This window comes from Cervus elaphus, chromosome 16 (assembly GCF_910594005.1).
Source record: "Cervus elaphus chromosome 16, mCerEla1.1, whole genome shotgun sequence".
NCBI lineage: Eukaryota > Metazoa > Chordata > Mammalia > Artiodactyla > Cervidae > Cervus > Cervus elaphus.
This window is the reverse complement of record NC_057830.1, coordinates 13,152,534-13,180,116: the sequence shown is the minus strand read 5'-3', so window position 1 is coordinate 13,180,116 and position 27,583 is coordinate 13,152,534. Positions and strand designations below refer to the sequence as shown.

At 47.8% G+C, this 27,583-nt stretch overlaps 1 protein-coding gene across 3 annotated transcripts in view; it reads right to left on the bottom strand.

The window, feature by feature from the left end:
* PTPN3 (protein tyrosine phosphatase non-receptor type 3) overlaps nucleotides 1-27,583 on the bottom strand; it is a 152,290-nt gene that overhangs the window by 108,779 nt on the left and 15,928 nt on the right. For 2 of the 3 annotated variants that reach the window (XM_043927404.1, XM_043927403.1), the window contains exon 1: nucleotides 4,878-5,107. The exons of the other annotated variant lie outside the window; for it this stretch is intronic. The gene's annotated coding sequence lies outside the window, so the exon portion shown is untranslated. Of the gene's footprint in view, nucleotides 1-4,877; nucleotides 5,108-27,583 lie in introns of those variants that run through there. 3 annotated transcript variants of the gene reach the window in all.

Genomic DNA, 27,583 nt, shown 5'->3' with positions numbered 1-27,583 from the left:
CCACAAAGGGAGGAGACCCTTTTCTGTGCCAAGTTCTGCCCGAGTGGGTTTTCAGTTCATTGGCTCCTTTAAAATGGTCGATTTAACGGCAACAGGTTCTATCATTATCCTCGTTTTACAGTCAAGATGTGTCTAGGGACAGACTTGAGTTCCAATCCTGGCTGTCCTTGTAGAGCAGTGTGCCCTTCCAAGAGTCACTTCACTGCTCTGAGCCTCAGTTTTCTCATCCCATTCTGTAAACTGGGGCTGCTAAGTATTAGCAACGTTCTGGGGCTAGAAGGTACTATTTATTCCCTTCTGAGGCGCCAAGAGGCTGAGGACAGAAAATTCAAACTACACATTGCTTAAATATTTACAAAGAGCTTGTGTATCCTGACAGTAAATCATGGGACCTGAATTTTCCAGGACTATCCCAATTTCAAATCCTCTGTCCTAACTTTCCACATAAACCATTGAAATGTCTCAAAAATTCCACTCTCTCAGTATCCAAACAACACCTCCCAGACCTCCTCTTGCACAAAGACGCAGCACAAACATTCTTTTTCAGACTACAGATCCCAATCTTTGGTTCCGAAAATGCAGTCAGTGGAGCCCTGCTGGCCCCCTGAAGGAAACAGGGTCAGGGAGAGAAATCTGGGGCAGTCAGCACTCCATCAGGACTCTCAGACTCTGCTGCTTCCTGGCACATGGATGTGAACTGGAGGCCAGGAGAAGCTGTATCGTGAAGAGAGCATCACCCACAGAGGGAGACAGACTAGGGACATGAGCTCTGCCCCTATCTACCGACCCAGTGGCCTGTACTCAGGAAAGCAACACAGCCAGAGAGTTGCTACAAAGATTAAAAGGACTGATTAATATTTGGAAAGTACTCAGAACACTGTCTGGCAGCCAGTAAGTGCCATATCAGTGTTCAATAACTAAAACCAGAGGTATCTCTGGCAGAAGGTGCTCATGCCTTAGACACGGCCCAGAGGCATCGCTCCTATGCAGGGAAAACAAGGCTTTACCCCCGGACTGAGTGAGGCCAGGCCACTATACAGAGACAGGGGGTTGGGGGGTTACCCTAACTACAGAACGTGGGTCCTGCATTAGCCAAGATCAGAAGGCTGGATCTGGGAAGAGTCACCACTTCTGAAATATGAGAGGTTTCTTCATGCCTCTAAGTTGTCCCATCTGCTGTTCTCTCTGCCTATTGAAAACCATCTTTTCCTACCTCCAAGGCTGAATTCGAATGCCAGCGACTCCCGATGAGGGGTCCCTGATGCCCGTCAGAACAAAAGGCTGTCTCCACGGGGATCTCTTGCATCTATCTAGCTTTATCCTCTTTTAAAGCAGTAATCAGACAGATGAGACACAGCACACACATGCCCACATGCGAGTACACACATACACACACAGAAATGTCACGATGTCACAGCCTTGCTAACTCCCCCATGAATCCTTCCAAGACAGGCTCACCTTCCATCTCTGTGACACACAGAAGTGGCTCAATAAAGGTCTGAATTTGTTGTCATGTCTGTGCTCACAGCCAGTCTTCCTCTGGAGGCGGAAGTCCCTTACACGTGTACGCATCAGGAGAAGCTACAGAGATGCAGGATCTCTGAGTCTTGGAATGCACGATCTGATCAGATTTCAGACAGGGACCTACCTAACACTCCCTTTTAATTCTCCCTCAGGCAGAGGAAAGGACACACTTAGGAGAGCGGGGTCTGCAGTGGCCAGGACCCAGACTTGGGCAGAGTGGACACTGACCTGCTCTGGTCTTGTCTCTCAGAGTCGGGAAGAAGAGCTCGGGCTTGGAAAGCTACCCTAGCCACGCTGCCCCGCCCACCCAGCCTGTCAACGCCAGGGGATTGCCCTCAGCATTCCAGACCCTGCTGAGAAATGAAGAGGGTGGCCCCGCTTTCCAGGCCCATTGTCTGGTGGAAGGAAGGTGAGCACGGGGAATTAGGGTTAATGGGCACTTCTCTGAGGAGAGAAGGAAGGACCACAAATCGCAGGTTCCCCCTCCACCAACGGGCCACAAACCCTGAGGATTGCGGGGAAGGCGAGGTGCTATGTCTTCCTGTTTCCTACCATTCCCTAAGCCCCTCTGGTAGGTTATAGCCATCCTAGAAAATGGAATCCCTCGTGTGCCTGGACCTGAGGGTCAGACAGTCCCAGTTCATCCCTCTAGCTCCTGGTCCCACACCACCTTTGCTAGCTGAGTTACCACATCTGTAAGAGGGCAGAGGGACCACACTGAAATTAAACACCACACGTGGGACCTTCTAAGTTCACACTCAACAATCGAGGAGTTGGTCCCACTCATCTGAGACCAATGACCAGTTGGGAACCTCAACTTCTTTCAGGGATAAGATTGTCTCTGACTAGGTTCCTGACACTTGAATGGGAATGTTAAAAAGCTATAAGAATACCCTCTCTATGATAAAATGTGGAAAGGAGGGCTCAGAGAAAGGATGGTGAAGCAGTGTGGGATCCTGAATTTGACTCTGTACTAACTGAGGTTCTTTCCTCTGCCCCAAGCTGTCCCTGACTTTGGCCTCCCATGTGTCTGGCCTGGCCAGGACCTGCCCTCTCCTTGAGGAGTTCCCCAGGGACTCCTGGAGTTCTTTACTGGAGTCTGGCCCACACTGCATCCCCACCCAGCACTGCACCTGCCATGCAGCAGCAGCTCAATAAATGCTGAATGGAATGTCTAGGACCCTCCAGCCACTCTGAGATGCCTTCAGGAACCTGACCTTTTACATTCCGCTAATGTCTAATTTGCATAGAGGAGTTGTTTTGAGGAGCCAGCAAATCACCAGAGACAAGGCAGGATCAATACAGGGTATTAGGCACGTTGTATCCTACTCTAATTCTCTGCAAATTGGTATTCCATTAACTGTACGTAGAATTTACGGGAGCTCACTATGAACTAGAATATTTAACTAGAATGACCTACTCTCTGTCAGATAATAGCTTACTGCTGTTAATTTTCAACTAGCCAGAAAGGTTTCCAGCTTACAATCTACTTTCCATCTTGATTTAATCAGGAAAGCCATCTATTTGAGAAAACAATAAAGGGGAGCCTGATGCAGAAGAAAAAAGTCCTGCCTGTGGAACCAGATGACATGAGTTGTATCCGGGCTACAGCACATACTGTGTAATTGGCTGCTCAAAGCCTCAATTTCCTCATCTATAAAATGGGAATAACACCAGCCTTACTGGTGGGAGCTGTAAAAATTAAATGAGCTGATGCATGTGGATGCACTCCGTGCAGTTCTACAAGGCTATAAAAAGTTGGTTATTATAGTGAAAACAGAAGATGAATTTCTCAAACAACTCAGATAGGCTAATGATAAAAAGCAGGGTGGATCTAAATCAGTGGTTCTAAAAGGGGAGAAAGGAAAATGTGCCCCTCGCCCAGAGGGAAGGAGGTTGGGAAGACAACTGAGGGAGAGGGACTGCTATTGGGATCTACTGGGCAGAGATCAAAGACACTGCTTAACATCCCACAATGCAGAGAAAAAGAGCCACAAAGAATTATTGAACCCCAAATGTTAACAGTGCCAGAGTGAAAAAACCCTAATCTAAATAATCACTGAGTTTGGGAGCTTTTTAGAGCAGAAATCTTCCTAACCAGGCTTTACTTTCAAGCATGAGCTGCCTAAACACTGGCAAGATGGATTGCCAGACAGCTCTTTTGTAAGTAAAGCTGAACTGCCAACTCTTGGAGTTTCTAAATGTATAAAACTGCTTTTAAAGAAGATGCTCTCCGATTACAATTCAGCTAAACTGTTTTTCCAAAGATTTCAGGAGAAGTTCTCCTGGGCACAAGGCAGGGTCTGTCACTCTGCCACTAGGCCCTGAAGATGCCTTCGTAATTCTAATTTCCTGGTGAAATGGGAGCCACGAGGGTCTCTAAACGAATTAAATTCACATCACGCCAACTGCTCGCTTGCTTTGTGCTGGGCACCGTGCCAAACACCTCCACATCATTTATCCCACTTAATCCACCCAACAACCCAGTGAGGTGGGCATTATTACCGGCTGTTTGCAAGGGAGGAAACTGACGATCAGCGAGGTTAGCCAACTCGTCCAAGGTCATCATCTGGCTTAAGGTGGGGGCCTAACCTGAACCGAGGTCTCCAGTTTCCCAGTCACAAGCTCTCTCCACCACCTCGGAAAACCCAGGTGTCAAGTCGTCTCAACTTCCCATTAATTTTTTAAGGCAACCGCAACTTCTCAGTAAGTTCAGGTTGCTGAAAATGGGAATTTCCGGGGCACCGGGCGCTCTCACATACAGTCCCCCACTGCAGCTGTCTCACCGCAGGTACCTGATAAATCATTCCATATCACCCGCGGAACGGGGAGGATTTATTGGGGCTGGAGTTCGTGCCAGGCCCAGGAAATGCCATCTTTGAAAGCCGAGAGGCGGATTCGCCCCGGGAGCCGAGAAGGTCTGGCCGCCGCGCTTGGCTGGCTCCCCGCGCGGGCTGTGCGCCCCCTCGGCGTCGGGGGCGGGGGGTCGCGGCGGCGCTGGGGCCTCCCGGATTGCCAGCCGCTCCGGCTCTACCGGTCGCGTCCGCCCATGCCCGGGTAGGAGCGCACGCCCACGCCTCGCCGCCGCCGCCGCCGCGTCCCGCCCGGGACCCAGCCCCACCCGGCCCGGCCTGCTCCCTCCCGCCCGCGCCCCACCAGGTGAGCGCGGCCAGGGCGCCCCCTCCCCGCCCCGACGAGACGCCGGGACTCCGGGGCCGCCGCGTCCGCCAGTCCGCCCGCGCGTTCGCCGCGCGCCCGGGGACGGGTGGGGGTGGGGCGGCGCCCAGCGCGACCCCGGCCACCGGCGGCTCCGCGCCCCGCCCCGAGCCCGCTGGGGTCGCGCCGATCCGTACCTGCAGCATCCGGGGGCGCGGGGCGCCCAGGTAGGTCGCGCGTGCGGGCGGCGCGGAAGCTCGCTCGCGGCGCGACCTGGCCGCCGTCTGAGCATGCCCAGTGCCGCCCGCGGGCGGCTCCCGCCGGCCCGGCTGGCCGCGACGGGCCCGCGCGCCGGGCTAGGGGCGGGCGCCCGGAACGCCCTGCGGGACGCCCCCGCCCCCGCCCGGGGCCGGTGCGCTCGGACTCGTCTCCCAGGGTTACCCAGGCTCTCCCGCCGAGGTCCGTGCAGCCCGGTGTCCCCTCGCGCATGCACGCAGGCGTCCGTGCCGTAACCATTTATTGGGCACCTACTGTGTGCCCAGCCCTCAGTGATTTTATGCCTAGGAATGTCAAGCACCCAGCGCTAAACAAATATTTGAAATGAGGAAAAATCTTGCCCAGCCAGGGTCCTGCTGACTCCCGTGCAGTGCCCATCCCAGTCCACTGAAAACTTCCCAGCTTAAACTTTCTTCCGAAGACTTATGGGCCCTTTACCTGACCTGGCTCCTGCATTCCTTCACCTCCAGGAGCATCTTTCTGTCCATCAAACACTCAGAACTTGTCCAACCTCAGAATATTTGCATATACCTTTTCGCCTCTGTGTGGGACGTCTCTGCCCACCTTGACCCTTGACTGGAACCTTCTCAGTGTCCTTACTTCCTCCTTCTCCGAAAGGCCTTCCCTGATCACTTTATTAAATTAGTCCCCTGATCATAGGACTTTCCGTGTCCTCACTCTATTTTCCTCACATTTATCATTATCCATTAGTACATTCAACAGATAATTTTTGATCACTTACTTTGATTGTTTACGTGTGATGAAGAGACAAAAATCCTGTTCCCTGCTGGAGTTCGGCAGGCAATAAACATGCAAATAAGCGAACTCAGAGTGGAAGGTAATAACGTTTTACGAGGGGAAAAAAACAGGGTAAAGAGAAGGGGTGGAGGGAGTGCAATTTCGATGAGGTGGTAAGACCCTTCAGCCACGCAGATAAATTGGGAAAAGCATTCCTGACAGAGGGATCAGCCAGTGCAGACATTAAGACGCAGGACTGCTTAGGAAATAGCAAGCCGGGGAAAGTAGCAGGAGATGAGGTCGGTCACTGTCTTTTCCCGATTTGCTTCTTATTGTGTATTCCCCTGGAGAAGGAAATGGGAACCCACTCCAGTATTCTTGCCTGGAGAATCCCATGGACAGAGGAGCCTGGCGGGCTATAGTCCATTGGGGCGCAAAGAGTCGGACACGACTGAGCGACTAACACTATTGTGTATTCACCTCTGGAATTTCAGCTCTGGGACTGTAGTCCTGCCTGTCTTCACCACATTGTCCCAGCCCCTACAACAGCACGTGGCACACAGGAGATGCTCAAAAACGATTTGTTGAATGAATATGTGAATAGAGGGAGTGAAGGCTGGAATCATCCTGTCCCGACCAATGCCCAAGGTCCAGGGGCCCTGTCGGCCTAGGGCCTTTCGCGGCAGCTGGCAAAACCTGGGTGCTTCACTTCGGTCCTTATCCCCGAGTCGCAAGCCCCGGGTAGCGCCCCTGCAGAGGGCGCCCCCGGAGCAGCGCGTCCAGTGAATTTCAGCAGAGGTAGGGAGTCCCAGGAACAGGACCCGCCCAACGCCCCGCCCCGTGCCCCGCCCCGCGCCCCGCGCCCCGCGCCCCGCCCCGCGCCCCGGTCTCCAGCAAAACCTGGAGCTGCGGCACCACTGGGACGGCCGGGAGCGCACTGGGCATGCTCGGAGCCCGGCAGGGCCCCAGCGCCCGGGAGGAGGAGCCTCCTGGCGGGGTGGGCGAGGCCTCATGCAGAGTTCAGCCAGACCTTCAGCCCACTCGGTTCCCGCCCCCAATTAGGGTGGGGTCTGGGGGCATTCTTTTTGTTTGTTTTTTTTCAAAGCTCAGTGGGAGAGCTGGGAATTGAGAAACTGCGAGAAATAGTCTCTGTCCTTTCTCAGCTGCTGTGTGACCTGGGATAAGCAGCTTACCCTCTCTGTGCCTCAAATAATACGAATACCTATCGCTTCGATTTGAACGATGTGTAGGGAATGAATGAAATCAAGAACGTGACCGTGTTTAGTCCACGTTAAAGATCTATCTCTGGACTGCCTACCTCAATTTTCGGTCATCCTTATACCAGTTTGTCAAGTGTGGACATGAGGAAACCGAGGTTAACAAACCTGAGAATTCTTGGAGTTTTCCCAGTTTGCCTTCCACTAGAAACCAGTCTGAAGCTACTTTTCTTTGTCCACAGTCAGCAGCCGTTAACTTATACAATGTTCTTAAACTCGAGCTAAAAAAATATATATATACATCTAAGGAAAAAGACATAAATATTTTTTAAATCGTTCATTTAAATTCACCATAGCAAAAACAAAGGAAAGAATATTCCCCAAACAAGTAAATGTTCACAAATAGAGGAGTGATTAATTAGATTTTGGTATAGTTGTTGAAATAACTATTTTACACTAAACTAGACCACGTTATGACAGGAAGAAATTTACAATACAATAATTTTCTTCACTTTCTTAAGTGAAGAAAATCTGAATATACAAATATCCTGTATAATGAAAATATGGGAAAATGTAAATAGTTTGATTTGGGTTGATAGGGAGGTTGGTTCTTCTTTTTAAGTTTGTTACTGTCACAATGTCGTGTTTGCAATGATAAACATTAAAAATATCAAATCAAAAATTCTTGAAGTTTTGTGTCTAATAATGACATCAGTAATAACTACTGTTGTCATGCTCACATGTGGTCAACATTTTACATGTGCTCTGTCTTTACTCTGTACAGTCACTCTGCACAGTGGGTGTTTTTAGGTCAGTTTTACAGAAAAGGAAGCAATCTAGGAGACTTTCACAACTAGGAAGAGACAGGGTCAGGATTTGGTGTTTTTTGGCTGTGTTGGGTCTTCGTTGCAGCATGCAGGATCTTCTGTCTTCTTGAGGCATGTGAACTCTTGGTTTCGGCATGTGGGCTCTAGTTCCCTGACCAGGGATCAAACCCAGACCTCCTGCACTGGGAATGTGGAGTCTTAGCCACTGGACCACCAGTCAAGTCCCCAGGGTCAGAATTTGAATGCAAATTGAACTGATCTCAAAACTAGGGTTTAAGTTCTTATAATACTGCCTTTCTACTCGGTGGGTATTGCCCATAAGACAGAGGGCGTGTTTCGTTTGTGTCTTCTTGCCGTATTTTCTATACCCCTTTGATGTGTTACAGGCTGTAGATTACCTTTAAATGTTCTGGTCTCCCGTTACTGTTTTATTCTTGGGCCCAAAATGTTAAAGTCCATCCTTTAAGTTATTGCACCTGGAGTAACATGATGTTATTATCAGTGATAACAGTTGATTTTATATCATAAACTCCCAAACTTTATGCAAATGGGGCTTTGGGGTGGACACACAATCTTAGCCTGTGTGGTTGAACCCAGCCAGATCTGGAACACATAGTGGCCCAGTGAAGAATAGGGCTATCCTAAGTCTTGCATAATAAGGGCCCACATAAATTACTGTCCCTAGGCAACCATTTTGTAGGCAGAATCACAACATAAAGAAACCACATGGTCCATGGACTCCTCAGGACTCCTCTGTGTTGAAAAAGTACAGACCTGATAGTCTGCTGATGGTTGCAGAGAGAAAGCCAGGGCCCTAAAAACAGCCTTCCTACTGCTGATGAGCTAAAAAAGAAAAAAAAAAGACAGCTCTCTCTTTAAATCATGCTGATAGACTGAACCTGGCCCAGAAATCACTAGACAAACAGCAGTAAACACAAAAAGCCAAAGAGAGTCATTTCATTGGAGAGGAAGATGTACCGCAAACCCAAGGTAAGGACCAAATTCATACAAGTTAAGAGGAACCAGATGAACAACTGGACACAGTCATTAGCAGCATTCCCAGAAGCTGCCATTTGGGCCGGAAATCTGGTGCCAAGGACTGCACACAGGCAATTGGGTGGGGGCATTTACAGAAAGGGTTTCTGGGAAGAGTCACTGAGGATTGTCATTCATATGAAGATTCAGGAAGCCCGGGTACCACATGGACCATTTTCAGTGATTTACAAGGGAGGACTCCCAGCTGTGATGCTATCGCTCATCAATTATTTGTGCTGTTAATGTAAGCTCACAAATACATGGGCAAGTGGTGCTGTTGTAATGACATGTGAAAAGGATAGGATGTAAAATTATATGGGTAGTGTGGCTTCAACTGTGTGAGTGACTAGGGTATCCCATATAAAATCGCCATCTTGTAGGTAAACAATGGTTGAGCATCGGTAACTTCTGTAGTTTGACTTAATACAGACAAATGCACCAAAAGATTAATTGTGGTTGTGTCTGAGTATTGCATTTATAAGCAAAGAAACAAGATACAGAAGGTATCTTTTAAATTGGGGAGTTTCAAGTCTTGGGCCTCTAATTTCTTTGAATGTGTTTAGAGCTCCCTAAATCTTGCTTTATGGTAAGTGTGTTTCATTTATTATTAGGAAAAATGAAACAAACTTGAAAGCTGGCAAGCCAAAGAGAGTGAGACAAAGAGGGAAAATGCAAGTGTATGGAAAAGTGAGAGGCTCCTTTCAGAGAGGCCTGTCTGTGCTTGTCCAGTGGTGGCAGATGGTGATAGGATGACTGCCCTTGGCCCAGGAGGGAGGGAGGGGAAGTGGTCAGTGGTCAAGTCAGGAGCCTGTAGAGATGCGTTAGCCTGACTTGGGACCCCTCACCCCCTCAGCTTGTGTTTTTGGAATTCTTGAACCATGTGGATCTCACTTTAAGAAACACAAATGTTTATTTTCATTTTTAAAAGCAAAAAACTATAACTGCAATTGATTATCATACAAAAGATACATATTTTCTATTTTAAAACAATATTAATCGTACCTAATCATTTTTAAGGGGCTTCCCTAGTAGCTCAGACAGTAAAAAAAAGTTGCCTGCAATGTGGGAGACCCGGGTTCCATCGCTGGAGAAGATCCCCTGGAGAAGAAAATGGCAACCCACTCTAGTATTCTTGCCTGGAGAATTCTGTAGACAGAGGAGCCTGGCGGGCTATAGTCCATGGGGTCCCAAAGAGTCAGACACGACTGAGCGACTAACACACACACCCACACAATCATTTTTAAAGTTAAAGGTGTTAAAATAAATGTGTGAGGGAAGAAAGCTATAGAGAATACTCAGTCTAAAGAAAGAAAAAGTAACAAATTTAGAACAACTTGTATTAATAATAATAAAAAAGAAGCCTAATGAAAAGGGGAAGGAAGTGAAGGGAGGTGAAAGTCACTTAGTCGCGTCCGACTCTTTGCGATCCCATGAACTATACAGTCCACGGAATTCTCCAGGCCAGAACACTGGAGTGGGTAGCCTTTCCCTTCTCCAGGGGACCTCTTCAACCCAGGGATTGACCCAGGTCTCCTGCATTGCAGGCAGATTCTTTATTAGCTGAACCACAAGAGAAGCCCAAGAATACTGGAGTGGGTAGCCTATCCCTTCTCCAGCCAATCTTCCTGACTCAGGGATGGAACTGGGGTCTCCTGCATTGCAGGCAGATTCTTTACCAACTGAACTACCAGGGAAATGGAAAGGGGAGAAGAATTAGTACACTTTTAGTGTTAGGATATGCTTTGGGGCTCTCAGGTGACCAGAGCTGGGGGAAACACACATTTTTAAGTATAGAATTTCAGCCGTTGCAAAAAGCCTTTCCATTTGCAAATCCTTACTGCCAAGAGAGGAGTTTGGTCTGAAAAGCTGATGAACAACTTGAGCATGAGTATAAGAGCAGAGATGAGGAAGTTGTTGATGATTCATTCATTCCTTCATCAAATATTTATTCAACACCTACTGTGTGTCGGGCACTGCTCTAAGTGCTTGGGAGACATTAGTGAGCAAAACAAACAACAATTTCTGTTCTTGTGGGTGTGCAGGCTAACGGGGCCAGCCAGAAAGTGACCAGGACACACTCTGAGTGAGTGAGTTTTGTTGTGTGTGGAGAGACCAGGGGTAAGGGTGATAAGGAGATGGATGGAGGGGAAGTGAGTGGCAAGTTGTAATTTGAAACAAGACTGAGAAATTTAATCCACTTAAGCAAAGACCTGAAGGAGATGAGGGGATGATTCATGCAGATATCTGGGGAGAGAACCTTCTGGGCAGAGGGAATAGACGGTGGAAAGGCCCTAAAGAGAGCATATCTAGAGTAAGGAGGCCAGTGGGGCCAATGGAAAGCTGCAGGAGATGAAGTCAGAGAGGTTCCAGGGGCCGGAAGCTGACGGTCCTCCACTTGTCACTCGCAGGAAGGACTCAGCCTTTCAGTCGTAGCCAGATGGAAGTCAGATGTGCTTGCCAACACGTCAGATGTTCAATGCGGTCCCTTTAAATTGGCCCTTTGAATATGGAAACTGAGTTCAGGTAGCAGCCCTCCATTGTAAGGGAATCAGCCATAGGATCCAGATTATGCATCCATTTTTAATAGTATCAGCATTCCATTAGTATAAATGGAAAGATAATATTTACCAGTTATCCCAGAGGGTTTTCAGACCTTCAAGAACATACAAGTGAACCCTCAGGGATACACAGACCTGGGTTTTAAAAACACTCCTCTGGTGCACGGGCTATAGATATGCCGGAAGACCAAAGGGACCATAATGGCCCCATGAGCCACCACATAGATTTGCTGCTACTTGTAAAATGGAAATGTTAGTCTAGGGACTTTGAGATCTGACTCTGAAGTGAAGAGAAATGCAGAGAACGAAAGCTGGCATTCTGAACTGTGGCTGATGGTATTCAAGCAATGGCCTTCCTTGAAAGGAGTGGTGTTCTCTAACAAAACCCAGGGAGAATGGGTTTGTCAAGTCTCCCAACCACACCTTGAAGATTCATACGCCCGAGAACATAAGGAGAGGGAGAAAAGCACGAGGCAGTGCAGTCGACACACAGGTCATGGCTTAAAAAAAATCAGCAGTGATAAAGGAAACACTGAGGATTTCCTTAATAAAAGATTCTAGGGTAAAGACTGAGGAACAATACTGAAGGCAGCATTTTAAAAGTTTGATCAGGAACCACATAGCAAGTTCACATTGGGAGAAGGAATCATTGTGAAAAAGCAGACTCCTGGTCTCAGGTCAGACTTTCTGAATCTCTGATTGTGGGAGGGACCTGCATTTTATAATTCACTGTAAGAAGCTTATGTACACTGAAGCTCTATAACTTCTATCCTATAGTCTCCATTGTGTGCACACCAAGAAGCAGTCTGAGTAATAAATGAAGAGGATGGGAAATTTTACCAAGAGAGATTTTGTATCACCAATGCTTTGATGAATGGGACCAAGGACCAAAGTGTCAGTCTCTTAAAGAAGGTGCAGAAGGGGAGGGAAAGTGAAGATGTAGAGAGAGGTGCCTACAGGTAAATAGGGACCTCTAATAGAGAGCTCAGGGATTGGGGGCAGGAGGAGAAGGGGACGACAGAGGATGAGATGGCTGGATGGCATCACTGACTCGATGGACATGAGTTTGAGTAAACTCCGGGAGCTGGTGATGGACAGGGAAGCCTGGCGTGCTGCGTTGCATGGGGTCGTAAAGAGTCAGACACGACTGAGCGACTGACCTGAACTGAACTGACTAGAGAGCTCTCAGCCCCTGCTCTTGACCTTGGATCTCTGACTCCATCCATCTGACCATGCTCTCCTGGGGTCAGAAACATGGTCAGAGCTGCTGCTATGCTATGCTAACAAGCTAACCACATGATCAGAGCTGCTGCTGTGATGTGCTCAGCTGTGTCCAGCTCTTTGCTACCCTGTGGATGGTAGCCCGCCAGGCGCCTCTGTCCATGGGATTTTCCAGACGAGAATACTGGAGTGGGTTGCCATTTCCTCCTCCAGGGGATCTTTCCAACTCAAGGGATCAAACTCACGCCTCCTGCTTTGCAGGCAGAGTCTTTACCTCTGAGCCATTGGTGAAACCCACGTGATTGGAGAGGAGGTGGTAATGGTGGCAGTCATGGTGGTGGTCATGTTTGCTAGGAGGAGCAGACCTTAAAGTAAACACATTGAAGTATGTAGGGTACACATAAAAGTGAAACAAGGAAGGTCAGTACCTCCTGAAGAGGAATTGGACAAGTGGGGCAGGGGAGCGATGGGTGTTTACTTTTTTTCTATAAACATTTGTGTATCTTCAGAATTATCTGCTGTGGGACATATAACCTATTTCAAAATAAACCATTTCTTTCTGGACAAAAATAGTGATGTGTGCACATTTTTACTTTTTAAAAACTTGGTTTACACACTTGACTCCCTTTAAATTTTGTTAATGAAGCACAGAGCCTGCGTTGCTTGACAATCAAGGCTGCAACTATGCCCAGGGCATGACAGTATATAGTGTGCTCAAAAGAAACAACCATGGGTCAAGAACTCTCAATCCCATTGGATATGCTTGTGGCTGGGGGAATGCAACAGAAAAGAAGAGCTTTGGATAAGAAACATGCAGGAAAAAGTCACTTCAGTAACTTTTTCAAGATCAAGAGTGATGCTTTCCTGCCAAAACTGGTTAACAAAATGGCTAGAGAAAGAAGATGGGGCACTTCAATGACCCAGGCCTCGACTGAGAACGGCATTCACGGGAAGACGGTCATCTGAAACCTGTCCTAACTTGGCTGACCATTTCATCCCTGAGACGCTGGAAACTTGATCTAGGCTCGAGAGAGAACTGTGCTCCCACCCCCTGGTGACATTTCAAGAATGGAGGATGCTGTTCAGCCTGCCCCGTGCTCTGGTGACCTTCTAGCGTTGCATGGATGACACATCACAGGATTTCCTCAACTGCGCCCTGGCGTCCTGCTGGGGAGTCTTTCTCATTTTTTCCATGGTGCACACAGCCACTGCATCACAGTCCAAACAGACTGTCCAGAGATGCCTCTGTAAACATGAGTCACATGTGAAGTTAAGGAGATCTGTGTTCGGTTCAGCGACAGCAGAGCTCCTGAGGCATATCATCTTCACGTACGAGGTACGCGTGGATGAGAGTCCTATGATTTCCTGCCAAGGTGCCTGAGTAGCTCTCGGGGATTGACTTCCTGTGGCAACCACAAGAGCCGACACAGATACTGCTCTTCTCGATCCTAAACATCCGGACCAGGGTGAAGTTCTCCAGCTTCTGGACGAGAAAACATCACTCTGTCTCCGTTTCATCACTTCTGTAGGCTTCTCTCAGTTTTGTCTTTGATGTCACCATGTTGTCTAGCCTGGATCATCTTCGCTCAAGCCCAAGCGCAAACCTTTTTCTTGGTTCCCCTTGAAGAATGAAGGCCACCCATTTCAACCTCCTGAAATGACTCGTTCCCCCACCTCTATCTGTTTTGAAATCCTACTCATCCTCTATGGTCCATCACACCAGCTACCGCTTCCTGGATGAGCCCAACTGGTTATGAGCTCCCTAACTCCTGTACCCCAGGAGTCAGCTCATTTTGACTTGTGTTTAGTTATAAATGTGCATGTCCCTTTGGAAGGCTCTTGGAAAATCCCCTGAATGGGGCCAGAGGCATTCCTGATGTGTCTGTGACTCTAATTTCTGAGCAAGATGCAAAGGGCTATGAGTCCCTTCTGAAAAATCACTTGCCTTTCTGCAGTGAGTGAGACAAGTTATATTGTATCTAAAGTCTTTCCAGAGTTCCTTCCAGGACTTTGCTTGTGAATTTGATAATTAATTGACTAACAGAGAGATAGAAGAGAGACACAGATAGATGTAGATAGGTAGATAAGGGAGCCAATGGAATCAGTGGTGTCCCAGGGAAGGTATAACTAAGCTCCACTTAGCTATCACTATGACTGTCAATTTCTGTGTGGAACAATTCACAGAGTGAGGACATCATCCTGCCTCTTCATACCTGCAAGTCACCTAGTCATGCTAGCAGAAGGTCTGCAGGTCAAGCCCCACCCCTTTGTTTTCTACCTGGGTTGCTAAGCAGTTAATTCCATGAGCTCCATCTTGAGACATCAGGACCAGGAATAAAAGAGCGAATAAAATGCAACACAGAAATGACCAGGGAATAGAGGGAGCTAAACCCCACTTAGTGTCTCCTGGTTTCAATTTCATTGTGATCTAGAATCATAAGCAGTCTCCAGTATGGGAAGCTGGCCAATTTTGCCAGCAACTTGTGACGATATTTCATCCTCCCAGTGTAGGGTGGATGCATTGAGGGCGGCTTTCATCTCTCAGTCTTGTTCAGTCTGGATAACTGGCTTTCTCTGACTACATAGGCAGACTCAAGGAGGCCCCTTTCTGCACTGAGATTCCTCTAGATTCACACTGAACACATTATAGATAATTGAGCAAGTCTACCACCCTAGCTGGGAACTCTCACATCGTTTCTCCTTATTCCTTGAGCCTAGAGAGAAGCAGGAACCTACCAAGAGTGTGATGTGAGAGAAAAACCAGTGGAGATTGGAGTGTCTTATTGATATACTCAAGTCAACCCAAGTCCCTTGACTTCCTAAGGCCAGTGTATTATTTTCCATTACATTTCGTTCAATGGCATAAAAAAATGTGCCTAATGCTAGTACATGTTTCAAATGCCAGCTCACAGGAGGGAACAATTTCCCAACAGTGTTATCTAGCTTCTTCTCGAGTTCCCTGGGTTGAGGTCAGTCTTTGTAGTTAATATTGGGTTCCTGACCCAAACACAGCCTGTGCCAGTTATGAAATCAGTTTTCCACGCTTTGGATAAAGAGGTGACCGTGGGAACATGTCCTGCTCTGTCTCCAGCTTTGGCGGAGTCACTGAAAACCCAACCCAGCCTGGCTGTCCTGTGCCTACCCGGAAATGGGAATAGACAAGGATCGTCCAGAGGGAGGAAATGGACCCATTCTGCAAAGCCAGCCTTGCTGAATGGAGCAAAGGAGAGTATCCTTTCCATTCAGGAGAAAAAACATCTCTTTAGCTACTTATTAAGCAAACTGAAGTAATCTTGAAAGCTGTTCCTTTATAAGGAAAAAAAAAAATGAACCTATTCAGAGAAAAAAATCCAAAATGCAGATAAAGACTGATGAATAGAAATAGGTATTTCTATTCATGATGAATAGAAATAGCACAGCTGCTAAAAACATGAAATAAGGGACTGAATGAATATATAATAGTGTGGCCCATTGATTATTATAGAACTCAAAATTATTTCACATGAGAAAATGGGAGTGATACAGTTTAGGTGAAAGCATAAAGGTTTATTCATAGCATAACATCATAAATAAAAACATATATGCACATAAAAAAAGCCCGAGAGTTCACTGAAAAGTAAAGAAATTATCTAGAAATAGATTTTAAAATTTTAATAGAAATAGACTAGGTGGCTATAAGGGCTTCCCAGGTGGCTCAGTGGTAAGGAATCCCCCTGCAATGCAGGAGATGTGGGTTTGACCCCTGGTTTGGGAAGATCCCCTGGAGAAGGAAATGGCAACCCACTCCAGTATTCTTGACTGGAGAATCCCATGGACAGAGGAGCCTGGCACGATTACAGTCACTGGGTCACAACAGTGTCAGACATAACTGAGTAACTAAACAACAACAACAATGGGTTTAGTTGTTCATACCCGCTTCCCAGGTAGCCCAGTGGTAAGGAATCCACCTGCCAGTGAAGGGGACTCCAGAGACATGGGTTCGATCCCTGGGTTGGGAAGATCCCCTGGAGAAAGAGATGGCAACCCATTCCAGTATTCTTGCCTGGGAAATCTCATGGACAGAGGAGCCTGTTGGGCTGCAGGTCCACGAGGTCACAAAGAGTTGGACAAGACTAAGTAACTAACCAGCAATAGCAACAGGTGTCTGTAAACAACAAACATTTATTTCTTGCAGTTCTGGAGGCTGGGAAGTCCAAGGTCAAGGTGTGCTGGCAGACTGGATGTCAGGTAAAGATGTGTTTTCAGGTTATAGACAGCCTCACGTGGAGGAAGGGGTGAGGGAGCTCTCTGGAATCTCTAATTAAGGGCATTAATTCCACTCATGAGGCTTTACCCTCATGACCTAATCACTTCCCCAAGGCTCACCTCCAAATACCTTCACAATGGGGGATTAGGTTTCAATATATACATTTTAGGGTGGGGAGGATACAAATATTCAGTCTAGAGCAATGGTGACTTTCATTTTCTTCTTCATATTTTTCAAAGCTTCTATAACATACATATACAGCACTCTGAAATATGAAGGAAATTTGTTTTTAAATCTAGGTAACCAATAGGAAACACAAAGCTTCGACTTTGTTCCTAGGTAATTGTATAGGAGGATATTTTTTTTATCAGGGTACCTACAGCGCTGACCGCAGGAATTTCGTGAGTCCTCTACGGGAGGTTTAACTCTGAAACCCAAGATACCCATCATTTCTTTCTCATCTCTTTTACCCCAACCCAGCTGGCTTCCTGAATCCCCATGTGTTGGGAAGCCCATGAGCCATGTAAGTGCTTAGAAAGATCAGTTGAATTCCTTCATGTAGATGTTTAAACTGGAGAACGCAAGGAAAGAAGTGAGAAGGCACACAAAGAGATCCCAGGATCAAGAGACAGCCAGGGGAGTTGTGGTCAAACGTTATACTAATGACCTCCAAAGAAGTGACTTCCTGGTATCCTATAGTGCCCTCCCACACTGAGGCTGAGCCACAGTGACTTGATTTGGCTAATGGGACATCATGAACAGGTCACAAGTAGATATTTAATAGGCACTTGCCCCTAGGGTTGGCCCTCATGGAACCCTGGACCACCATGCCATTAAGAAACCCAGGATAAAGGGCTCCATCGAGAGAGACCCAGTTAAGCTGGGTTTGTCTCAGTTGAGCCCAGAGAAGACCAGTAGAAGAAATACCCTCTCAACACACTGAATCATGAGAAAGTTAAAAAAAAAAAAATCGTAATTTTCAGCCACTAAATCTTGAGAGTGGTTTGTTATCAGCAAGAGCTATCTGAGGCAGCCAAAGTGGGACCTCCTGCTGCTGGGGCCCCCACCTTGAGTCCTTTCTTTCCCAAACTGCTTCTCTCTCTGGCTCACCCGGGCCCAGCTGGGTGTCTGTTCTGGGATATTCTGAGATTTCCATCTTCCCTATCTGCCGTACATTATAAGGCAGGAGTTGTCAAACCCCAGCCTTCAAAGAGCTGAGTCAAAATGTATCTTTAAGCGAGGGATGTGGTGGGTCTTGCCTGCCATGGCACCTCCATCCTGGAAGGCTGTCATCACATAGTAAGAGATCTGTTGTGTTATTGTTCAGTCGCTAAGTCATGTGTGACTCTTTTGTGATCCCATGCTCTGTAGCCGGCCAGGCTTCTCTGTCCATGGGATTTCCCAGGCAAGAAATACTGGAATGTGTTGCCATTTCCTTTCCCAGGGGATCTTCCTGACCTAGGGATCAAACTTTCATCTCCTGCATTGCAGGTGGATTCTTTACCATTGGGCCACCAGGGAAGTCCATAGTAAGAGATATCCACAAGTAAATGAACATGCAGATCTAGGGAGCATGTTCAAAATATAAATTGCAGGGCCCCACCTCCGGAGATTCTGACTTCGTGGATCTGGGATCCAGGAAAGTGCATGGTTATTAAGCACCTGAGTAGTGATGCCAAGGCTGGAGGCCAATGAAGCACACTTTACCATCAAGCCCTCAAGTTATTCTTGCAACTGAAAGAGGCCAAATGACCACTCGTCTAGCTGACTCTAAATCAGAATCACCTGGGGAGTGAAAACTTCTGGGTGAATCTGATGCAACTTGGTCCGCAGTCTGAAGAGGAATTGGAAACCACAACCAACACAGTTCTGGGAAAGTCATTTGGCAGCCTGAACACAATTCTCATTCCCCAGAGCAAAGAAGACCCACTTTCTTAGTTAGACATTCTCATGCTCATCTTTAAGGCTTTTTGAAGAAAGGTGTTCATGAGCACTGTGAGAAGTATTTGTTTGGGACTCCTGCTAAGTCTAATGGTCTCACATGTCAATCAGATGTTGGAAACACCTGTGTCTCAAATACCAGGAGGGCTGGATGAGGTAAGAAGCTTGATAACATTTTTGAAAACACCATGTATGTGATTAGTAAGCTTTTGACCGTAAACATGTCTTGTAGGGGATTCAAATATTTTGCCTATTTTTAGATAATCAATCAATCAGAATTTATTATGATTCTGTAGGGCTTCCCAGATGGCGCTAGTAGGAAGGAACCCACCTGCCAATGCAGGAGATGTAAGAGCCTTGGGTTCAATCCCTGGGTTCAGGAAGATTCCCTGGAGGAGGGCATGGCAATCCACTTTAGTATCTTGCCTGGAGAATCCAATGGACAGAGGAGCCTGGTGGGCTACAGTCCATGGGGTTGAAAAGAGTCAGAGACGACTGAAGCGACTTAGCACGCATGCAGTTTGTTCCACGGGAAAAGGAAAGCCAAAGTTTGGAACCCCTATGTAAAATGTTTTAGGGACTGGAAACCCTGGCTGCATTTCTAATTCCTTCACCTAGGGGTCAAAGCCAGTCAGCATCTCCTTGCACTCTCCTTTCCCCACCCCTCTCTCCTTCCCAACTTCCCGACCTCAAGTGTCAGCCCTTCCAAAATATGAATGCAGTCTGCTGTTCACCTCTATCACTAGCCCCAACTCAAGTTTATGCTCCTTATTTGAAATGTTCTTTATCATTATCGATCCCCATCCATCTGGACCTTTGCTGAACCTTTGGTGTCTATTACTATCTTCCACCCTCTAGATAGACGGAATCCACCAGCCCCTGTTTTTAATGCCCACCGTATATTTATCCAAACTCCTAAATTACTTGGTAGGGTTTACCTAAGCCCGGAAGTCTCTGCCCTTCCCCCATCCCGAGAGCAGTGACTTTTCCATATTCATCCCCTTGCCTCTGGGAATCCCCTGAGCACAGTCCCTGGCACAGAGACAGGATTAATACAAATATCTGTTGATTGTTTGAAAGTCAAGGGCTGTCTTTGGCGGGGTTTAAAGTTCAAGAGAAAGAAAGGCGTTTGTGCCCTGTACTGGTCACGTGTCTCTCTCTGACTCTCATCTCCTGCTGTTGTCCTTTGTCCTTTTCTCCTTCATGTGGAGGCTTATGAAAACCAGACAACTCACCACAAGCTGCTTGGCCTGATCTTTAACTGGTGAAGGTATCCAGCAGGTTTGGAAGAGTTTGGGTTCTGGGTATCATATATAAATATAAATATAATACTCAATATGAAAGTGAAAGTGTTAGTCGCTCAGTCATTTCCAACTCTTCCTGACCCCATGGACTGTAGCCTGTCAGGCTCCTCTGTCCTTGGGATTCTCCAGGCAAAAATCCTGAAATGGATTGCCATTCCCTTCTCTAGAGGATCTTCCTGACTCAGGGATCGAACGCAGATCTCCTGCATTACAGGCAGATTCTTTACTGTCTGAGCCACCAGGAAAGCCACATGAATAGATTAAGGTACTCATGGGAAATCTCTGCTGAAGACCAGTTCTGAATTTTTGGTGTCCACTAGATACTTCCAGCTGGATATCCCCATGTCCCATGCTAAGTCGCTTCAGTCGTATCCAACTCTTTGTGACGCTATGGACTGTAGCCCACCATGCTCCTCTGTCCATAGGGTTCTCCAGACAAGAATACTGGAGTGGGTTGCCATTTAAAGCACTTCAAACTCAACAATTCCCAAAGTAGTAGGATCAACTCCATCCCATAAGTTCTTCTCCTTATACATTAACTGCCTGCCCACTGCCTGGCCTCCCAGCCTCAACACCTCCCTGTCTTGTCAGCTCAGAAAATGACATGCTCTCTCTCCATTCTACCCCCACAATAGTTCTCACTTCCTCTCCAGACTCCACCTTCTACCCCAGGACCTCCTTATCTCTCACCAGAGCTCCTTTAAATAGCTGTCTAATTGGTCTCCAACTTTCTCTCAGTTATTTTTTTTCTTGAAATCTGGTAACAGGTTAATTTTGCTAAAGCACGTGTTTGAACAAGTCATTCCTCTGCTGGTAAACTTCCAATGGTTTCCCGTGGCCTATTCACTGAATGAAGTTCAAACTCGTTAGTTGGCACCTGCACCATCGTGGATGGTAACAAACCTGTCTAATCAGATGCCATCTCTTGGGAAGGGACAATGTGAGTAGGGTAAGCAAGAGGCATTGTTCATTCAACAAATATAGATTAGCACCAACCATCTGCCATGTCTGTTTTAGATTCTGGGGAAAGAGTGAAGTCCTTGAGTTTATGGAGCTTATATTTGTAAAGACAAAAAACAAAGTCATTAATATCTGTTTTTAAGATGACCTCTATCTTGAAAAATGAGGAGTTTGATAGGTTGTATAGATTGCCTTGGCCCCCAATTCTTCCCTTTTCCCTGCATCCAAGCTTTTTGCCACATGACCAGGAAGTTCCTTCCACTAGAAGTAGCTGGACTTGTCCCTACTGAACTTTGGGCTGAGCCATGTGACTTGCTTTGACCAATGGGATGCAATCAGAGGCTTGCAGCAGTTTGTGTGGTCAAGCTGGTCCCTCTTGAACTTCTGCTCCTGCCGTAAAAAGACTGCCCCAAGTAGACTGCCGGTCCCAGAAGAATGAGAAAAATGCGAAGTACTACAACCAAGGTCTTTCCAGGTGGCGCTAGTGGTAAAGAACCTGCCTGCCAATGCAGGAGACTAAGAGATCTGGATTTCATCCCTGGGTCGGGCAGATCCCCTAGAGGAGGGCATGGCAACCCACTCCAGTATTCTCACCTGGAGAATCCTATGGATAGAATCCCATCATGACTGGTGGACACAACTGAAGTGACTTAGCGCTCACACACACACACACACACACATACACACACTATAACCAAACTGCAAATAAACTGTTGTTTTAAGACACTGAGTTTTTGGGAGATGACTTATTATACAGCGTTACTGGGACAAAAGCTGGCTGACCCAAGGAACTTTAATTCTAACCTCCATGAGATCTACTTGACATCCTTGCCTTGGAGGGACTGGGCGGCTGCTAGAGGGGTTCTCAAACTTCCTTACTTCCACACAAGAAAAGCTTCTATGCAGGAAGTGTCTTCATCTAGCCCTTTCATCAGTATTTAAGAAGCCTGAGTATGTCCTTTCCTTGCAGTCTGAAAATGCCCAAGACAATGTCTCCTCTACTATCATGAGGTCCTGGAGAGGAGAGATTGTTCTTGATGGCCCTGCTGCTGGCACAGAACCTGGTGTAGTGTGTGGTACATTCCACTAGTTGTAGAATCAGATAGAACTCCTGTTAAAATTAGTGGATTTAATGAAGCAGTCCTCCCTAGATCTCCTCTTGGAAGATCTTTGTGCAAGAGACTATGATCCATTCAGTTTCTCAGTCTGCCTTGCCATCCACCCACCCATGGGGGCTGGAAGGCATTCTGTCAGCTTTGGGAAATAAAGGCAAATTAGGCATGACTGATCCTTGTCCTTACAGAGATCACAGACGCATAGAAGAAACAAAAGGACTATTCCCAGGGGTGAGATAAAAATCTTTCAGAAAGGAGAGCAAGATTATGTGGTAGTATAGTCTCGTGGCTCAGAGAAGACTTCAAGGATAAGACAACATTTGAGATGACTTTGATAGGCAAGGGGGAAATTAACAGGTATAGATCAGGGAGATTCTGGGGAGAAGATATGAAAGTGAATGAGCTTAAAATCTATGATGAGAGTGTGAGGGTGTGTGTGGGGTGAGGAGGGGGGGCAAAGTGGTGGGAATGAGGTAGAAAATCAGGCCTGGCCAGATGCAAGAGCCTTGTATTCTACCTAAGGAGTCTGGACTAGGTCCTGAGGGCACAGGGGAGCAGTGAAAAAGTTGAGCAGGGGTGTGACATGTTTGGATTTTGCATATTTAAAAGATCCCTCGGGCAACAGTGCCTTGGGAAGGGACAAGGGAGCTTGTTAGGTCATTGCAGTGATAAGGCAGGGAGATGTAGATGCCCTGAAGGGTAGGCAGAAACCTAGAGAAGGGGAGGGGCGGTAGGGTTAGGAGGCTGATGGATGGACCTGGTGTCTGGGGGCAGGAGTAGGGGGAGGGAGGTGTCATAGGTGACTCCCAGATTTCTGCTGGGAGCCTTGGGGTGGGGGCTGGGGATAGAAGATGGACTCACCATGTGGATCGGGGGGACTGTGGGACCTCCAAGGTTCACAGGCAGTTATACATCTGAACTCGGGAGAGAGATGTATTTGGGTTTCTTGTGTGTGAGGGTGGTTGAAATTATGAGTTTGCTTGCTCGTGGGCCTGGTGCTTCAGCTGGTGCTGGAAGCACTGAGGAGTATCCCCACATGGTAGGCAGGTTTCTGAAGCCCCAGAAGGATCCCCAGGTGGCATGGAAGACGTTATCCTAGGATGTTCAGGTGGGGAACACCTTTGTGCTGGGAGAAGCCTCCCCAGGCCCCAGAGGTTAGCACGTGTCAGGAGTGCTGGGTAAACGAATGGATGAATGAGGTTCCCCTGACCCTTGGAAGTCACAGATGAAGAATCAAGGTCATTAGGCCCCACCCCTGGGATGATTCTGTGGGTTTAAATTCTGAATTAACCAAGTTCAGATTTCCCACAATTCCATACTTTCCAGCGGTCCTCAGGTGATTTCTAGAATCACTTGGGGGAAATTCCTGAGAATGCAGATTCCCAGGCCCCATAGACAGCTATTTTGATTTAGAAGGTCTGGGCTGGAGCCTGCGGTCAGTGGTGTCCGACGCTTTGTGAGCCCATGGACTGTAGCCCACCAGGGGCTACAATATCCTCTGTCCGTGGGGATTCTCCAGGCAAGAATAGTGGAGTGGGTTGCCATGCCCTCCCCCAGGGGATCTTCCCGACCCAGGGATCGAACCCAGGTCTCCCGCATTGCAGGTGAATTCTTTACCCTCTGAGCTACCAGGGAAGCGCACCATCAGAGGCTGGAGCCTAGGAACCTGCGAAACAAGATCCTGAAGTCGTCTGAGGCTGATGCAATATGGATGATATTTTGGGAAAAAGCACTTGTGCTGGGTCTTCGCCACTTCCCCATCCAGGTCTGCTCTCTGCTTCATTCGCTCTGTTCTGTGCCCAGGGAAGCTGCCTTCTGGGGCCTGTACCTGGGCTTGTTTGGTCTCTGACTACTATTTGGGTTCGACCAATGGGGAGCAAGAGCAGGAGGCGGGTGGGAGGAGCCATGGTGGGCGCTGACTCGCCCTCCACTCCAGGCTGTGGTTTGGCAGTGGCTGCCTCTTCCGTTCCTGCTGGGCAGCCCCTCTCTGCTGGCTGCAGCTCTTGCCAAATCTCACTCCAGCTGCCTTTCGTTACCCCTTCTGGCCTCGCGGGTGGTACTTCCCCAGCACCCAGAGCGCACCATGTTGGTTTCTTTTCACCTAACCAGACCTCTAAATAATTTGTTCATTACATACTCTTCAGTCACCTCTTTGAGTGTGCCCTGTGCTTCCTGCCAAGATAGGAAAACAAAAACATTGGCTGGAAAGAGGGGGGAATTCTGGGCCCAGTTCAGCTCAGTTCAGTTCAATTCAGCAAACATTTACCAAGCGAGGTCCTCTGAAGTGGGCTCTGTGCCAGGGACTGAGGACACACAGCTCACTCAGACACGGTTCCTGCCTGCTGAGAGCTCCCTGCTTAAGGGGAGGCAGAACCTCGGAATGCAGGGTGATGATGATGGAACTTGGGGTAACACCGGAAGTGCAGGGGGGACCGCTGTGCCAGGAGTGGTAGGCAACAGCAGCTTCCCGGAGGAGGTGACATGAGGACTTTGGGAGGGCAGGAAAGGGATGAGGAAGAATGATTCAGGCAGAGACAGAGTCGTGAAGACGTGAGTGGCAATGTCTGGGACGGCTGCCTGCAAGAGGAATAGAGGTGGGGTCTTTGTGCCCACTCCGCTGGAAGGCAGAGGAATGCCTCAGTCTTGAGATGGGGACTGCTCCCCTGGGACAGGTGCCAGGCGGGATGCCCCACCTCCAGGTGATCTGTGTGGGCTGGGGGGCGCGGGGGAAGGCTCCCTTCCCAACTGCCATGATTCGGGCTCCTTTCCTTTTTTATTTTTTAAATCATATCATGCTGGACTCTATTATTTATTTATTTTGGTCTTGCCATGCAGCAAGTGGTTCTTAGTTCCCCAACCAGGGATCAGACTCATGCCCCCCTGCATTGGAAGCATGGAGTCTTAACCAGTGGACCACCAGGGAGATATCCCTGGACTCGTTTCCTCTTAGTGTTACTTGCTCAATTGTGTCTGACTCTTTGCAACCCCATGGACTGTAGCCTGCCAGGTTCCTCTCTCCATGGGATTCTCCAGGCCTGAATAGTGGAGTGGATTGCCATTCCCTTCTCCAGGGGATCTTCCCACCCCAGGGATTGAACATGGGTCTCCTGCATTGCAGGCAGAGTCTTTAGCCTCTGAGCCACTAGGGGGAAGCCCTGTTTCCTCTTAAAGCAGGTTTAATTCACCAGCGTACCAAGGCTCACCTGCCTCCTTCAGAGGGGTATCTAAAAGACGCTTACTCCTTGGAAGGAAAGTTATGACCAACCTAGATAGCATATTAAAAAGCAGAGACATTACTTTGCCAACAAAGGTCCGCCTGGTCAAGGCTATGGTTTTTCCAGTGGTCATGTATGGATGTGAGAGTTGGACCGTGAAGAAAGCTGAGCGCCGAAAAATTGATGCTTTTGGACTGTGGTGCTGGAGAAGACTCTTGAGAGTCCCTTGGACTGCAAGGAGATCCAACCAGTCCATCCTAAAGGAGATCAGTCCTGGGTGTTCATTGGAAGGACTGATGCTGAAGCTGAAACTCCAGTACTTTGACTACCTCATGCGAGGAGTTGACTCATTTGAAAAGACCCTGATGCTGGGAGGGATTGGGGGCAGGAGGAGAAGGGGACGACAGAGGATGGCATCACCGACTCGATGGACATGAGTTTGAGTAAACTCCGGGAGTTGGTGATGAACAGGGAGGCCTGGCGTGCTGCAATTCATGGGGTCACAAAGAGTCGGACACGACTGAGTGACTGAACTGAACTGAACTGAACCAAGGCTCACCTGCCTCCTTCGGAGGGGTATCTAGGAAAAAGGAGAGAAATGAGATGGTGTATTGGGCCTGGGGTCCATGAGGTTTGGACAAAAGAAAAGCTCTAACTGGGATGTACTGCAAGAGCTTCCCTGGTGGCTCAGACAGTAAAGAATCTGCCTGAGATTCTGGCAGGAGATCTGGGTTCAATCCCCGGGTTGGGAAGATCCCCTGGAGAAGAGAATGGCTACCCACTCCAGTATTCTTGCCTGGAGAAGTCTATGGACTCCAGAGGAGCCTGGCAGACTACCGTCCATGGGGTCACAGAGAGTTGGACACGAATGAGTGACTAACACACACACATGTACACACATGTACAAGACCTTCCTGATTCCACAAACTATCTCCATTGACTTTAAAGGAAAATGAATCTGGCAAACGCCTATTCATTCTTCAAAAGCCAACTGAGATTTCACCTCCTCCAGGAAGACTTCCTGGAACCCTCTAACTAGTTCTCCTTCTCTTGTATTCATCATAGTCTTTGGTAATTTGTAGGATCACCAGCATATTTAGCCCACTTGACTACTAGATCCTCAAGTACATGGCTTAGACTGATTTGTCTTTCTTTCTAGGACGCCCCCCCCCCCACTTCCACACACACACACACACACACACACTGGGCCTAGGGCATAGTAGGGTATCAGAAAATACTTTCTGAATTGACCTAAAAGGAATTCTTGCTGCACCAGGAGGAGTAATATTAATAATGATATTATCAGCCCTTTAAGGAATGAGGAAACTAGCTCAGGGCAGAGGAGGGACTTGCTCATGATCACACAGCCCATAAACAGGGCAGGACAGGGACTCAAAACCAAACAAGCCTGTTGATTCCAAGGGCTTGAGAATACACGGCTGGGCTCCTCACACACATGGACACGGCAGGAGTGGTTGTCCAGTGCTGCCCAGCCAGGAGACTGAGAATAAGAGCTTGTGTTGACGGAGCAATCATTCCTCGCCAGGAACTTCGTTTGCATCAACTCACTTAACCCCGACAACACCTTCGTATGGTATGTGTGTGATCATGGCCCGCTTTGATAGATTAGGATCCAGAGACTGGAGGTGGTTAAGAAATGCATCCAGAGTCATACTAAGAAGAAGGCAGATCTTACAGTCAAACCCAGACTTATTCCAGAGCCTGTGTTTGCTCTGAACCATTGTACTTTTCCAGGGAACATGACACTAGCTTCAGCTTTAGGAAGAAAGAGAAAACGTCTAGATATATTTGTAATAGGTTTGTAAGCTGAGATATGCCTCTATAGCATGGCAAAAAAGAACAAGGATAATGTTTCTAGGGCTCAGTCACTCAGTCATGTCCAACCATTTGTGGCCCCAAGGACTGTAGCCCACCAGGCTCCTCTGTCCATGGAATTATCCAAGCAAGAGTACTGGAGTGGGTAGCCATTTGCTTCTCCAGGGGATCTTCCCAACCCAGGGATCGAACCTCTTGCTTCTCCTGCATTGGCAGGCGTATTCTTTACCACTGAGCCACCTGGGAAGCCCTGGTAATGCTTCTAGAAGCATCCTTAAATTATACTAATTGTGAGTTTTGGATCACCGAGTAAATTGCATGGGTCTGGTGGAATGGGCTTGTTCTGCTATTGAGCAGCCATGTGATCCTGGGCACATCTCTTCCTCTCTCTCGTCTTCTCTGTTTGCACGTCTT